General features: G+C 34.3%; 1 protein-coding gene across 1 annotated transcript in view; it reads left to right on the top strand.

The window, feature by feature from the left end:
* LOC140137881 (heparan sulfate 2-O-sulfotransferase 1-like) overlaps positions 1–15917 on the top strand; it is a 326101-nt gene that overhangs the window by 91887 nt on the left and 218297 nt on the right.

Raw genomic sequence — 15917 nt, 5'->3', positions numbered from 1 at the left:
TAAATTGTTTTTCTATAACCCCCTATTTTGGGTGTTTAAAATCATAACCCCACTATTTTTGGGTTAAAGATTCTATGACCCCTCCCCAGTATATTTGCCCTCAAGAAAATGCCAGCCCGCTTGTTCCATATTTCAGTGGTGGATCCAGGATCAGCTTTTAAAAAATATTAATTATTATTTTTTCAAGCCCAGTAATCCCCAGATATTTTTCTTGAATTCATTGATCTGCCAGTGCATTGCATTTGTATAAATTTCTTCTAAATATCGTCGTAAATATAATTAGATTTTTTCAGTTTGTACTGCTGGAAGTTTAAAGAAATAAAACATTCAGAACTTTTTCAGAAATTAAAAAAAATTGAGGTGCATTATTTATTAAAATTCATTGATACATTTTATTTCGTCGGGAAAACAATGAACGTACTTGTTTGTCTATGGTTTATTTTTATTTGTTGTTTATCATGATGTTGTGAATATTCATGACTTCGTGCATCATCCGACCAATCACAACCGGTTATTGACATCATGTGACATGACGTGGCGAGATATTTGACCTCTGGTGACCTGGTAAACATGTTTTTTCTCCAGCGAGAATGCGAGATCCCATTGTTTTGATCCCGGTTTTGATGTCGACAGTTTTGAGATTTTGCGTCTTATTATCCGGACGGAAATATTTATTGCAAATTGAATGTATATTTTAAGTGAAAAACATATCAAACTTTGGTAATATTGTGTTTTTTTCTACTCTGACCCGATATTAATAATAAAAAATTATATTTCTTGCCCGGATTTCTTGACCAAAAATTTGCGGCGAATCATGTGACATTTTTCAAGGTATAACGTTCGACCTTCCAGAATATATTTTAAGCCATCACTTTACAACCAATCATTAATTTGGAGTTTATATCAGTAATATTTTATAAAAACATTATTTTTTGATATTTTGGGGAGAAATCCGAGGATAAATTCACGCGTCGGTCGAGCCATGGTTGAGCCATGAGTCCAGATCGCGGTGCAGTGTGGGTAATCTCGAGTTGCGTAGCGGGTAATTTGAGCAAATTTTAGCTCGGCTCAATCAACACCACCTGTCGTGACTCGTCGCGGTGAGGGGTAGATTTTTACGAGCGCTACATACATCGCTTCAAAGCAAATACCGCTGAACTTTATCCCTGTTTTAAATGGTCTATGATTCAAGGAAAGATGTACAAGCGGTTGAAGACAGCTTTGCGTCCTATTGTTATTGCATTGGATTATGGATACATCAAGTCAATCGATTGTTAATGGTTCTAGCATTCACAGCAACACCGTTAAAATCGATACCCGGAAAGTCCCGGATATACAGTGCACAGCTTTGCGGCCGAAGACGTGACCTGACAAGGCCAGGGTCACGGCTATAATTAATAAAATTGTTTATATTCTTTTTCACTTGTTATAGGCTTATGATTATCCTGATATTATTATATTCATTCATTTATTTACTAATTTATTATTTTTATAAATATATTTATTTATTCCTATGTAGGGGCCTAGGCCTATATTATTTATTCCTATTTATTTATTTATTCATTCATTCAATCAATTACTAATTTGTTTTCTTATTTTATTTATTTATTTATTGTTTGTTTATATCCCGGGGATGTGTGGGTGTCATATAAAGTTTAAATTGAAATATAATAAATAAAACATTAAATGCAAATTAGATTGTAGGCCTATTTATTTATCTTTTTATGTCTATTTATTTATTATTTGTATTATTTATTATTTAATATTTTAATATTCATTTATTCATCTATTTATTTAACAACATTATACTCTATTTAAACTTTATTTATTTATTTATTTATTTATTTATTTATTTATTTATTTATTTAATTGATGTGTAACAACTTTTTTTGTTAATTCGTTTGAATTTTTGAAAAACATGGAATAGTTTTTAATGTATGACTATGAGTGATTTAATGATTTTTTTATTGATAATTTTGTCAATATGAACAGGTTCCTGCATGGTCTAGATTCAAGAAGTATCAAAGTGTTATTAATTATAATGAAATATTATAGAAAAAGTTTTTATCTGTAGGGCCTTAACTTGTATAAGATTTTAATCATAAGTTCAACAAGTGAACATGGTTAACGAAACATTTTCTCTGACTTTTATCATAAGTTCTAATTTAGTTTTTGGGCAGCAGTATAAGAATACCGTAGGTCCTGTAGTAGGCATGGCTCTAAAAAGTTGGGATTATTTTTATAAAATAATGTTAATGGTTTTTCATATATTGAGCAATGGAAATGTCACTTAGACCTATTTAGTTACTATGAACCGTACTGAGATTTTTCCCCGGGTTCCACTTTTATATTTATTTGATTTGTTTTAATTTCTGTATAATTTGTTTTAATTTCTGTATAATTCTTTTACAAAATATCGGTGTTTAGGTGAAGCTGAAGTTCATCATAGTTTCCAACTTAGTCTATCAAGTCAAGTTTCTTTTTTTTTTCTTCTTCTTTTCGTTTTAATATCAAGGTTTTCGGTTGTTCTGTTTGTTTTTATTTGAATTTATTCTTCTACTTCTTCTTGCCGTTTTCATTTATTTTATCAAAGGCAGTAAAACATCGAAAAGCATAATTACTAATTAAAAATCCCCTGCCCAACCCGGTCTGGTAATGGATATTCTGTGCAACAGTCGGCTCATTCATACATAGCTACATAGGCCACACAGAAGTTATTTGGTATGCGCGAAGTGGTTAGTGTGAATGCAGAGAATCGATGATCGATCGACATGTGTCATGTCAACTCTGAACAATTGCACATCAATAAAGCTAATTGGACTTGATAGGAAGTGTTGTGGTCGTGAGGTAATCTTCTATAATCCAATGCAATAACAATAGGACGCAAAGCTGTCTTTAACCGCTTGTGAAAGATGTGGCCAGATGTAAATTAATCATAATGTAAGGACATTGACCTGTGTTTTACCACATGAAGTGGCTTTAATTACTGGTAGCAGGGGAAAATGTTGATCATTTGTTTTGCTTCTTTCTTGTTACATTGTTTCTTGTAATAGTTATTGGTGAATTCAGTATTTTTGACCACAAATCTTCATATTCCGCTACAGGCAGTGATAATGGGCCCTATTGGAATTTGACAAATGTGTTATGATTCATGTTGCACACAGATTAGTTTATGCTAGACTTGATATATGTTGTCTGCACCGGGCATATAACCAGGGGAGTGGAAGGGATGGATCTCCTAAATCCACTGTAGTCCAAAATATTCCTCAAATCTGCCACAAATACCTCTAGATCCCTAAACTTCTGCCCCAAATCACCATTGACCCAAGATTATGCAACATTCCCCAAAAGCCTCCCAGAATCCATCCATTTTTGTGCAACAACCAAAAAAAGTGCATTTAAAAAACCCTTCCCTTCCTATATTTTGTTTGGCTTGTATTCGGCGAAAAAATGAGACTCATAACATCATGTGTACACAGTTGGGTGCAGCACTTACAGTGTCAGATGGTTGAAATCACAGGTCCCTTACATGGTCAATCAAATTAATTTAAACTAAGGCTAAAGAACCAAATTAGTTCCATCTTTTGATCGACCATCAATGCTTGGTCGATCATTAGTATTTATAAAAATCAATTAATTGACCATTGTCAATTGTAATAACATAAAGAAATCTTTGCATGTAATGACATTGACCAATACAAATTTAGCATTAATTCTGATTAATTAGTTGATAGTTCATTCATTACAAGCATCAAAGAAGCATTGATGGTCGATCCAAAGATTGAACAAATTTCGTTCTGGTGCCTTAGAAGCAAAATTGAAATAAAAATGAACCAAATTTCGTGAGTATTTAAGTTCTTCATGGCTTCTTAAATTATCACAGGTGATGATGATATTAAACCACTGCCTGGAATTGATGCAGCATCAAGTTGTCCATCTCATGTAAAGTGTTAAATGGACATTTTATTAGCATCACACACTCACATACACTGTATTTATTGTGAAGGAGCATGTCTCCACACGAAAGGTGTCACATAGGTAATATATCTAAACAAAAACGCAATGTTTAACGGGACAAAAAAGTAAACTTATACAAACAGGAACTTGTCACATGCGTTGCTCGGCTAAATTGGAAATGTTGCTGGTTAAGCATGCACGCCTGATTTAAAAGCTGTCCGCTTTAATAGCTCGCTACACGCCGGTCATGTTGTTATTTAAATTCTCTGGCTGAAGGTGAACTCTCAAGCTTAACTCGAAATCCATGTGATTATGCGACTGATTTAATTTCACACATTTTGGGAATAGTTTCAATGCATGAAAATAAAATACTGCAAACTTGTTTTTGTGTAATTGTAGCAAGTAATGGTATGCTACTCTATGTAGACACTGTTGCTGAAAAATTGATTTGTAGCGAATTTACAGCTTTACACATATCCATATATATTTCACTCTCACTTTGATAGAAATTGGTTTGGATAGGATAGATGTGTAAATTATTTTGATAAAAAAATCAATAAAAATCTAGCTTATGAATATGGATTGAGATACGATCTTTGAATGGGAAATTATGAGATGATTTGAAGCATGTGTAAGGTGATTGGAAGGTCAAGTTTAATACTAAATATGTAAAAAGGGAAATTTTCGCGCTTTTCACCTTCCAAGCTGCAACTGCCAAATTAACAATGTGTGAATATATTCCTTTTGTGTATAGGTCAATGTAAGGAAACTTAGAATTGTGAATTTAAAAACAAGGGAAACGTTTCAAAATTGGCAAAGTGCGAAAAAAATAATCACACAAAAATTTCCACTTTTATAGTATGTACCATGGTCTCATTTCAGTGGCACAGTTCAATGACATCCAGTCAACAATCACAGCTCAAAATTTGACCTCAAGTTGTGGAGTATGAGTTTATGTACCCAATCCAGTCAGAGGTCATTTTACGAGTGTGCAATCATATTGGGGTTAAAGAACTGTGTCATAGTAGATAGGATTATTTGAGATCCCCTATGTCAAGCACAACCTTAACCTTCAATATGGGAATTTGCATTTCAAATGAGGTTACCTGAATGGGTGAATCCACTTAAAATATACACCCTATGTAGGAGATTAAGGTCATGTCTTCCATAGGGATGTGTGGATTTCAACTGGAATAGCCCAATGGAATAGAATTGTAGCAGAGAAGAGGTAATGAGATGTTATGTAGATCTGTGCTGCCTTTGAGGTTTCTGTTGAGGTGAAGTACACATTTATAGGCCAGTAATGCACACATATAATCAGCAATGTCTATCATTCTAGTATCGTTCTAGAGTCAATAAATGTTTGTCTGCTGAAGAGAGAAGAAACATTATACAAAATAAAAGAATAGAAATGTCTCCGGTAATCTGATCATCAATATTAGTGACGTAGAACATAACTCTCAGAAGCAAACTGAAGCACCCGTTTCCCAATTAAACATGATCAAATTTGCAGGCATTTTCATGAAGATCTTTGCAGCATATTTAGAACTGGTCTTGAAGTAAACCTGTGCACACAAGAAGTTTTTAATTCAGTGCTAAAATAATGCTAAAATAAAAAGCAGACTTCTGTTCACATGATTCACATACTTAAACATGTAGTGCGTAATTATGCAGTTCCGTTGATTGTCTGTTCAAAGGATAAGCCGATAGTAAACACAGGTATTATCCAAGCCCAGCCCAGTTAGTAAATGTTGATGACAAGTGCAGGAGATGCCTTGTAAAAGGTATTCTGTCTGAAGTTAGAACTGAGCATAGACCTAGAAAAGTTAAACTCAATTTAAGTGATTGCAACAGGATTACTGTTAAAAGAGTGCGCTGTCAATTTTTTAAATGTTGAACCTATTTCGTTCTTGAATTTGCACTTAAAGGGGCATTAGAGGATGATAAAATGTTCAACTAGTTCAGCTCACTTTTAATTTCCTTTGATTTGAACCACTAAACAGTTCACCTCTAATCCATAATTCCACACACACATGTACTTAACAAAGCTCATCATTGAAACAAAAAAGGGACTCAGTGACTCAGTTTCCTCTTGCTAAATCTACACATAAAGACTTTGAAAGAGGTTTACTTTCCACAACTTATCGATCTACTCCTATTTGGAATGCGGAGAGAAGTCAAAACCCTGACATGAGTGATTTAGAAGGATTGTCTCAATGGTTGGTTTCAGATAAGGAAGTGTGCATCATGTACGACCCATCATTAACAAGCATGGTGTTGAGGTGTGCAGGAGAGAGATGTATGGCCATGATTCAATGTGTTTCTCTATAGACGATGCAGGTATTAGGTAGAGACTGCTGGAATGCGCAATTTGTTTTGCTAGAAAATGCAAATGCGAGTTAGTCTGCACAATGTATAACCATCATTTAAACTCAAAAGAAGGAAGAAAGTACGACTTTGATTCGAATGTGTGTCTCTGTAATATGCACTTAGTGGCAGCTAGTAGGGTAGAGATCATCAGAATGCATAATTTATATTGCCAGAATATGTGCCATCGCTCAAAACATTAAGGAAGTTTCCCTCCTATGTACAATGTACTATAATTTGGCAAGCCTGCATTGTTGCAAACAAATTGAGATCTGTGCTATTGAACCTTAGTACAGGTCCACTATCTTGTTACCAAATTGAGGTTATTCATGCAAATGCATGGGCAAAAGGGCATTTTTGTTTTTCATGCTTTTCTTACACTCATGCAGGATCATATGTATGTAAGGTGTACAAACAAACGTGATGCGATCAAGCTAAATGAGTCTGATAACAATCAAAATCAGAATTCAGTTTTCAACTTCATTACAGCAACCATTCTCAGTTATTTATTTTGCTTAAAACTCCATCATGATTAAACTTACGGTTCCATCATATCACATCACAAACACACACTTGGCAAACCAGAACCTCATTTTGAGATGATCGTGCAAATTGGTTCCAATGTGTTTTGACATAAGATGTCAACCTCTTACTGTTAGGATGGGAACTGACAGGCAATATTATATATTGTCAGAAATTGAAGAAATAGAATACATTAACCTGCAACCTTTGAATTCACAATAACCCATTCCTTTAATTGTTGCATTTTTACAAGACTTATGTTTTGAAATGATTTACAACACATAATTGAGAAAAAGATCCTTTTATCATTCTTGATGGTTAAAATGTAACCTGTTCAATAAGTAACCAAGGAAACAACCTGTTCGTATAATTTATTTTTACAGCATTCATCCTAACCCTGTGATAGCATCTGCCAAATTCTGATCACAGGAACATATGTCATAGAACTGATCAAAATTGACACAATTTGCAAAATTAAGGAATTATAACTTTAAAATGGAGTAAAGCTATTATTAGAAAAGAGCACAATTGATGCCAAAAGCTGAAAGAGCAAGTAATGAAAGAAAAAACTGTGATCACGCATTCTGCCATTCCCTACATAAAGATTTTAGCAAGAGACTAATTTGGGATGCAGGTGTAGTTACAATGGGGATGTGATGAGAATTTGGCTTACTTAGAGCTTGTCTCCTCATCCGAACCTATCAAGGCTTATTTACATGCTAATATCAGGTAGGGATGGTGCTCAAAGTTTGTTAGGTATGTTGACAAATTGAAGGGGGCAAAGAAGGTTTATCTGCTTTTTGTTTGACGCTTATTTGAGGTGCTTGATGGAAGATGGTGTGGAGAGATGGACAATTGTTAATTGATTGTTGGGATGTGATGGGAAAGTCAAAATATTATGAAGGACCTGTAAACTATTAAACATGATGATCATGTAATTTGAGTTTTTAAAATGCAAGCTGTATACAAAGGATGTATCAAGACTATCAAGGTCACAGAAGATAGGGAATGTTATTGCAAACATTTGTTTATTTATTTATTATTATTATTTATTTTGTTTGGTCCTGTGTGTTGAATGATTTGTTACTTCACATTATAAAAGTGTCCAGCATGTTTACGATAAATTTTCTTGAACTTCTGAATACAGCATTTTAAATGAGAAGTGAGTTTGATAAACGAGTAATTATGGCAGCTGGGGTTCCAAAGTTAATGAATTAAATTTTAGTTGATACCATACTAGATAGATAATTGAACAGAATAGATAATTGAATGGACTTAGATTTATGGGACCATTATTTAATTATAATTCCAATAATTGAAATGTTAATCTGCAAAAAATGCAGGTATTTTATTGTCATGGGGTCAAGTTTGATGAGATTAAATCTCTTCGGTGATATAATTAGGCAGGTTTACTAGATGACCAATGAGCTATTCTATTTGAAATACATACACCTTAATCTCTGACACAGGGAGTGTGAATTTAAAATGGAATCATTCATTCAGGTAACCCCATTTGAAATCTATATCCCCTGTGTGGGAGATTAAGGTAATTTCTTCCACAGGGGGTGTATAGATTTCAAATGGAATAGCCCATTTAGAGTATCCCTTTAGTGCCTTTTTTCAAACACAAGTTTAATTCCCCTGTTAGTGAACAATTATTATTACAGCAATAATTTGAGCAGGTTCCAATTACCACTTGTCACTTGGTATTTCAGTTTAAAACATTGAATTTGTAATTCTGCATTATTTTTCTATTCATACACTCTAAGATAGCGCGAACCAATCAGAGCAATCGTTAGAAAAATCCAAACCATACATTGATTGTGTATATTGTGCACTCCGCGTACTACGCGCAGTGCATGCACACACGTTCGTGTCGTGTAGGCTTGATTCATTTTTGGGCGGGTTGAGCATTTATATTTGGTTCTTGTTTTCCAATATTTTTAGTGATAATTTTTTTTAAAAAACAACAAAAATCATGTGTTTTTTTCTTCTCGTGTATGAAATAGGTTAATGAACGCGTATTACTTATTGCTCGAGAAATTAGACAAAATAATGCACTTGCGCTGATGTTGATGCGTCTAATGCACTCCCCCCGAACCTATAATTATTGTACAAAAATAGCACAATTCTGTGATTGAACAAATGGTAAATTGAATTTGTCAGTGAATATTTACCACTGGGTGTCATGAATGCAAATGACTTGCAAGTGGGTCTATTTTTAACTTCCAATTTAAAAACAAGTTGCCTGTTAAAATGTAACTTCTGTCAATATTAAGAAACGCAGACGTAACATCACAATAATTCATGAAATCGTTCAATTAAGAACTCGTAAACAATGCCAATTATTTTTAATTGTGAAAAACTTTATTAATCTTAATTTAAGAAAATAAAATTATTGTAGTGGTGGTCCAACGTAATCGTCAAAACATTCTTGGTAAAAACTAAAAAGGGTCCTCTCACCCAATTACATCATTCTGTCCCTCGTAGGTATTCATTAATGCAGTCCTCGTAAGTGACATGTTTCACGACTTCCGTGGGTACACACTGATTGGAGGGTTATACTCCACGATCAAACGAACAAACGAGGTCAACGAATTGAATTCATTTAGCATTCTCTCTTCTCACCAACCAATGTCGTTATTAAGCAATGAACCAACTTGCAAAACAGTGTGAGTCAGTTTCATTAAACTCATTAATATTTGACCAAACCTGGCATATATTATTTTTGTGGCTCAAATCTAGGTCATGAGAAGGGGAAATGGGGGTAATTTAGTGGGAATAAGGTAATTTGGTTAAGTGCCTATGTGATCAAGTTCATAGCTTACATAAAATACACTGTGATGGGAGGGATCAGATGTAGATACTTAGAATTAGTATGATAGATTAGTAAAGCCTAATTTGTCTCTCGTACCGTATCATTAGTAAAATTGACTTTTGCTAATGCATGCAAGATTAATAAGTAAGCTGGTGTGTTGCGAATTTGGTGACCTGAATTTACGTGGATTGTGTGTTAATTTATGGTATCTTCTTACGTTACATTTTAGATTGTGTAATTCCTAGGAATGATATGTTCGATGTATTGAAAATACATTTCAGTGTGAATAGAATCAAGTTTTCTGGTGCTTATCTTCGATGTTATTGTTAAATATGCCATATGCTATCTTCAGTAGATAGGGAATATAATATTATCTTTAGTAGACTACATTTGCTACCTTCAGTAGATAGCTATCTCTATGTTATCGTTAGTACACCACACTTGGATATCTTCAGTAGATAGCACTATGATATCATTAATACACCATACTATACTATCTTCAGTAGATAGAAACATGCTATATCAGTAGATAGCAACTATGCTATCTTCAGTAGATAGCAACATGCTGTATCGGTGGTAGTAAACCATACTCTGCTATCTTCAGTAGATGGCAATATGTTATCTGTAGTATAAAATACTGTGCTATCTTCAGTAGATAGTAATATATGCTATCTGTAGTATACTACACTCTGCTATCTTCAGTAGATAGCAATATGTTATCTGTAGTATACAGTATCTTCAGTAGATAACAATATGCTATCTGTAGTATACTACACTCTGCTATCTTCAGTAGATAGCAATATGTTATCTGTAGTATACAGTATCTTCAGTAGATAGCAATGTGCTATCTGTAGTATATCATACTGTGCTATCTTCAGTAGTTAGCAATATGTTATCTGTAGTATACCATACTATGCTATCTTCAGAAGATAGCAATATGTTATTTGTAGTAGATCACGCTATGCTATCTTCAGGAGATAGCTCTATGCTATTTGTAGTAGACCATACTATGCTATCTTCAGTAGATATCAATATGTTCAATATGTTATCGTTAGTAGACAACACTATGCTATCTTCAGTAGATAGCATTATCTTATAGTTAGTATCATAATATGAAGATGCCTATTCAAGAACTAGAAATACTTTCATAGCATCTAGCAGATCATCAAACAAATTTCAAGGCCATCACTTAGTTTCATTAATTTGAGATTTCTGTTGCATGTCAGAAAGAAAATTAGAAATGTGAAAACATACCAAATACATGAAATTAATTCAAGTTTTGGTACTATGGAATAGATATCTGCCCTTCAGTATTATTATATCAAAATGTATCAAAATTCATCAATATTTTGCTGTATGTTAAAAAAGAAATGCAAATAAAAGCGAAATGCTTGCAATAAGTGTAAGCTGATAATTTGATTGGATGGATATATAACTGTTTAAAAGGGGAAATTGTTGTGGCAAATTATGTATGAATGAATTATTAAAACTTGAACATCAATGTTAAAATCAATTACAAATTTGTCTTCTGGGGAGCTAGATGAAATACAAGCTTTGCCAAATATTTAATATTCATTAAAAATTGATTTTTGATTTGGTATAAGATCACTATTAAATTGATACCGTATGTCTAGATTATGTAAATATAGCTAATTACTTCTTACATATTCACCTTCATTATATTGCTCAATATACATCCATAGCTGAATTGAAAGCAAATAACAAGTATTACACTTTCAGTGAAAAGCCCTTTAAGGGGTTGTTTGGAATGACAGGTGAGTCAGGGGTCAAAAACAAAATTTTTACCTTTTGACCTCAGCACATGTGTATGTATGATCTGCCATACAAAAATTAAAAAAACAATACCTCAAAGTATCATTTTTTAATGTTTTTTTTTTTTTCACGCTTTTCTACAAATTTCATCTGTTTGTACCGGGGCGTGTCTGTTGCCAGGTAGGCCTACATGACAGCATAGACCCAATGCTACAACCTTGAATAATAATACAGAATGACGTTATATTCTTCTTAACCTATCTTAGAACTGCCTATTATTTCAATTGTTATACTGTTCTGGTTGGTTTATTGCATATACTGTATAGAAATTATGCAATATGACGCCGAGCATGACAGAGTCATCTTCATTCAAATAAAATTCAGGTACCGTAAGGTACCACGGAGCAATTCGCACGATAATACAATAAAACAGATGAAAGGTATGAATGGTTGTGGAATCGAATTGCAGACCTGTCCCTCTGTCACCTTAGAACTGCATCTCGTAGGCAATGGTAGGTAATAAACCAACCGAACGATATAACAATTGAAATAACAGCATGTCTTGGTCTCAATTCAAGATGTGCAATTTGGACACACCTCCTCGTTGGCTGATTTATACTTCAACAGTTCCTCAAAGTGATATCAGAAAAGCCACTATCTCATTGTTCATTGGCCCCCGTAGTATAGCCGCCTGGGCACTCAACTTTAGAATTGATGGGTATATGTGCCTACATTTTGTACAAGCGCCGCGAATTAGGCGCATATCAGTACAAAACGTTGGGGTTTTTTTTTTTTATAAAAAAAAGGGTCAATTATGTACAATCAAAATGAAAAAGGGGTCATTGGGTATAATATTTTGAAAACTGAAGGTGCCTGGTCATCGGGTATAGTCGGCTTCAAAAGAGGGGCATATATTGACAGGCACATACCGTCACCTCTAAAGTTGATGCCCCGGTGCTCGTGATTATATTTTGTTCATGGCTCGCTTTTAAAACTCCCACACATCACAATAAGGCTATTGAAAAGTGTATAGAATAGCTAATGATAGACTGGTCCCTGTGATTAGTCGCGGACCCGAGCGACAATATAGTAAACACATCGAGTTTATAACACAAGTGACAGTAGTCGTGAATTATGGAGGGTTTTATTGAACTTCTACCAGCAAAATATGGAATGATACTAACACAAGACACCAATCGAGATGATGATACCAGCCATAATGGAAGGCTTGTATTTGACCTTCTTATGAATCCAATTTCGTATGGCGAGAAGTTAAAAGGTAATGTATATTTCAAGAAATTTGGGTTCAAAAATTCGTATCAGCTCGTATCATCAATTCCGTAAATATGGCGATAGAGGCACAACTTGACAATAAACTGAACTATTTAAACGTAAAGGACGACTGGATACACATAAATTTGTGTTTCCTTGCTGGCGGAATAGTTGCAAAACTCTTTTTTGTCAAAAAAGTTGGACAATTTATGAATTATGATTGGCAAAATAGCTAAAGGAAATAGACTTTTCCAACCATGTAAAACTACACTGGGTTGTTGACATGGTCGACATACATTAAGACATACGCATGTTCCTAAAGTAGGAGGTAAGTACTATAATTAATTGTTTAAAGTGCTCAACATACCAGCAAAAAGTCATAGGGTCATCAGAGTACAGGGACTTTGTGAAATACTGGGTACAAAAATAAAGTGCGTGAGCCGATATGCAACATCAAATATAAAAGCCGATTTACATAATTTCCCATGACCTTACAGAAGTGATCGTGCTCAAATATAAAACTATAGAGTTTGGTCCTTGATATGCACCATCAATTGTGTACTTGTGATCAATATTGCTAGGCAAACAATCACAGCAAACATGCCAAAATCCTCCCATTTCTCCTCCATTTACACACATATAAACCCATCCCTTAAGATGACAGCGATTGATGTGAAAAAGAAGTTGTGAATTTTCTGGAGAGCAGCACCAAAAATATATTTATGATGGCCCACAGTGCTTTGCAGCATTTCTATTATAGTTAGCCAATTTTCATTGTTGAAGTTAATTTTCATAAATACATTTCTAATGAAAGTGAATATGCCAATGCTTCTTTAAGTGACAATCCAGTTGTACATCTGTTGTAGGAATCCTTTGGTAATAGCATTATTAATATAATATTAAAGCCATAATTGTAACATTTCCATAAAAAAATAGATTATTATTTAATTTAATGCCACATTGTCCTCTTTTACTTTGAGCCGAAAAAACTAAGGTCAAAAAGCAAAGAAAATTGGAATTTACTACCAGCGCAGATATTGCCAATGCTTGTCACTCCGTTGGTTGTGCTATCGCACGGTCCTTTGATGTTTGTATGACCATCCCGCACCCCATGTATGTACTGTGTTATGAACATCATGTACAAAACTGTTAATGTTATGTTTCATAATGAATTATATTGTTAGTTTGTTAGAGTAAAAAGGAGCTATACCCATCAAATTGTATTTTAGGTCTTATAATGTTTGATGAAAGCAAATGCATATTCAGAGGTATCAGATTGCACCAAATACAGTTTTTTGGCCTTGAGAGACTAAAGACGTGAAACGACACGGGCTCCCGCCTTTACATTGATTTTTAATACGACTTTTTATACACGAGTGATTTTACATTTTCTTCTCTGAATTCGGAAGCCTTGGTATAGGCCTATACACAGTCATGGCAGGACAGAAAGACGACAAGCTGGACGAAATATTACGCACAGTACAAGCGCTATCTGCGCTTCCTACTGATGTAAACAACCTATCTAAAGAAGTAAGTTCTTTCAAAGATGAAATACAGACAAACAGTGGAAAAGTGATATAGATGAAAAAATGAAAGACATTGACCAGAGCATGAACGACTTGAACATGGAGGTTGAAAATCTCAAATACAAAGATGCACATAATAACTATGCGACTATTAACAGGGTCACTGAGCTTCGTGATCAATATGAAAAAGAAGACTTGAGACGCAGCATTCGCAGCTACAGTGCAAATTTGTTATTTACGGGCATTCCAGAAACGGGAAATGAAAAAACCGAAGAGCTACTGAAGAGGTACTAAGACAGCATTGGGTTGAGAACATGGACATGCTGGAAGGAGATGCCTATAGCATATTTATCGCCGATTGCCACCGCATGAAAGGATCTGCGGTTGGTTCAAAACCACGCATACAGTCATTGCAAAATTTGTGCAGATGAGCGACAAAGACTTTGTTCTAAGCCATGCAAATTATCTCAAGAACCACACTATTCCGACTAGAGACGGAAGAAAGAGACAGAAATTTACTGTTCAACAGCACTATCCACCCAAACTGCAGCAACAAAAACGAGAACTCTGGCCATACTACGCCCAAGCAGCTAAAGCAAAGCTACGTCAGCACTTTCCGGTGATCGACACAGATCTTGCCCTGTTCATTTGTGGACAAAGATTCCAATATGGAATGAATGTTGCCAAAATGCAACAACCACAGACACCTCGACACATCCGCTTTGACTCGCCTCATAATGTTAGTCATAATACTCACGATACCAGCGACGTTACAGTGATGGATGGCGAGAAGATGGAAGAGATAGTACGATAACAACAGAGAGGTAGAGGGAACGCAAGATGAAGCTGGAGATTCGAGAGTTGAAGACTCCTTACGCAACTGCTTAAACAGTGATCTTGGTTCATCTCCTAGCCTTCTCGGATGGCGAAGTTTAAATAGTGCATTTTGCATGTCTAGGGAGAACTTGTGTTTCTGAGGACCTTACACTTGAGAGTCTGCGATGTTTGTTTTTTCCACAAGTATATTATGTACATGTATTTAAAAAGAAAAACAAACATACAAATAATTTTTACGCTGATATGAATATAAGACAGTAATTAATTAACTCAGTGCTGATATCAAATGTCAAGTTAGACATTTTGGCCAAGCAGAAATGATTGTTCAGAAAAAGAGAGAAAAACTAGCTGATTGCTACCAATATTTTTCTTTCTTGGTGTTGGATTGTTTCAGTATGAATTATTGAAGTCAGGATTTCTAAAAATTTCAAAAGAATTTTGAAAGGTACTTGTATCTTGATGGTCTGATATCTTAAAACAAAACATTGTGAAAGGAAATTACTGTTTTTGACTATACATGCATGATTTTACGTGTGTTTAAACATGTATTTAAAAAAAAAAAAATTTAAAAAAGGTGAGAAAAACTATTGCTCCAATAATTATTTTTATCCTGGTGATCGGTCGTTTGAATATGATTTATTGGAGTTACCCTTTTTTTCTCTCTTTTTGTTTGTTTGTTTGTTTGAAGATTTCAATAGAATCTTAAATCTTCAATATAAAATTGAGAAAGAAAAAAGACTGGTTTGAGTATACAGGCATGTTTCTTTATAGTCATGATAGTGGGTAAAAAAAAAAAAAAGGAAAAAGAAAGAAAAAAAAAAGTTTTTTTGTTTTGTTTTTGTTTT

The sequence above is a fragment of the Amphiura filiformis genome, chromosome 17, assembly GCF_039555335.1.
Source record: "Amphiura filiformis chromosome 17, Afil_fr2py, whole genome shotgun sequence".
In the NCBI taxonomy this organism is placed as follows: domain Eukaryota; kingdom Metazoa; phylum Echinodermata; class Ophiuroidea; order Amphilepidida; family Amphiuridae; genus Amphiura; species Amphiura filiformis.
The sequence above is the reverse complement of the archived record's forward strand: the minus strand, read 5'-3'. Positions and strand labels throughout refer to the sequence as shown.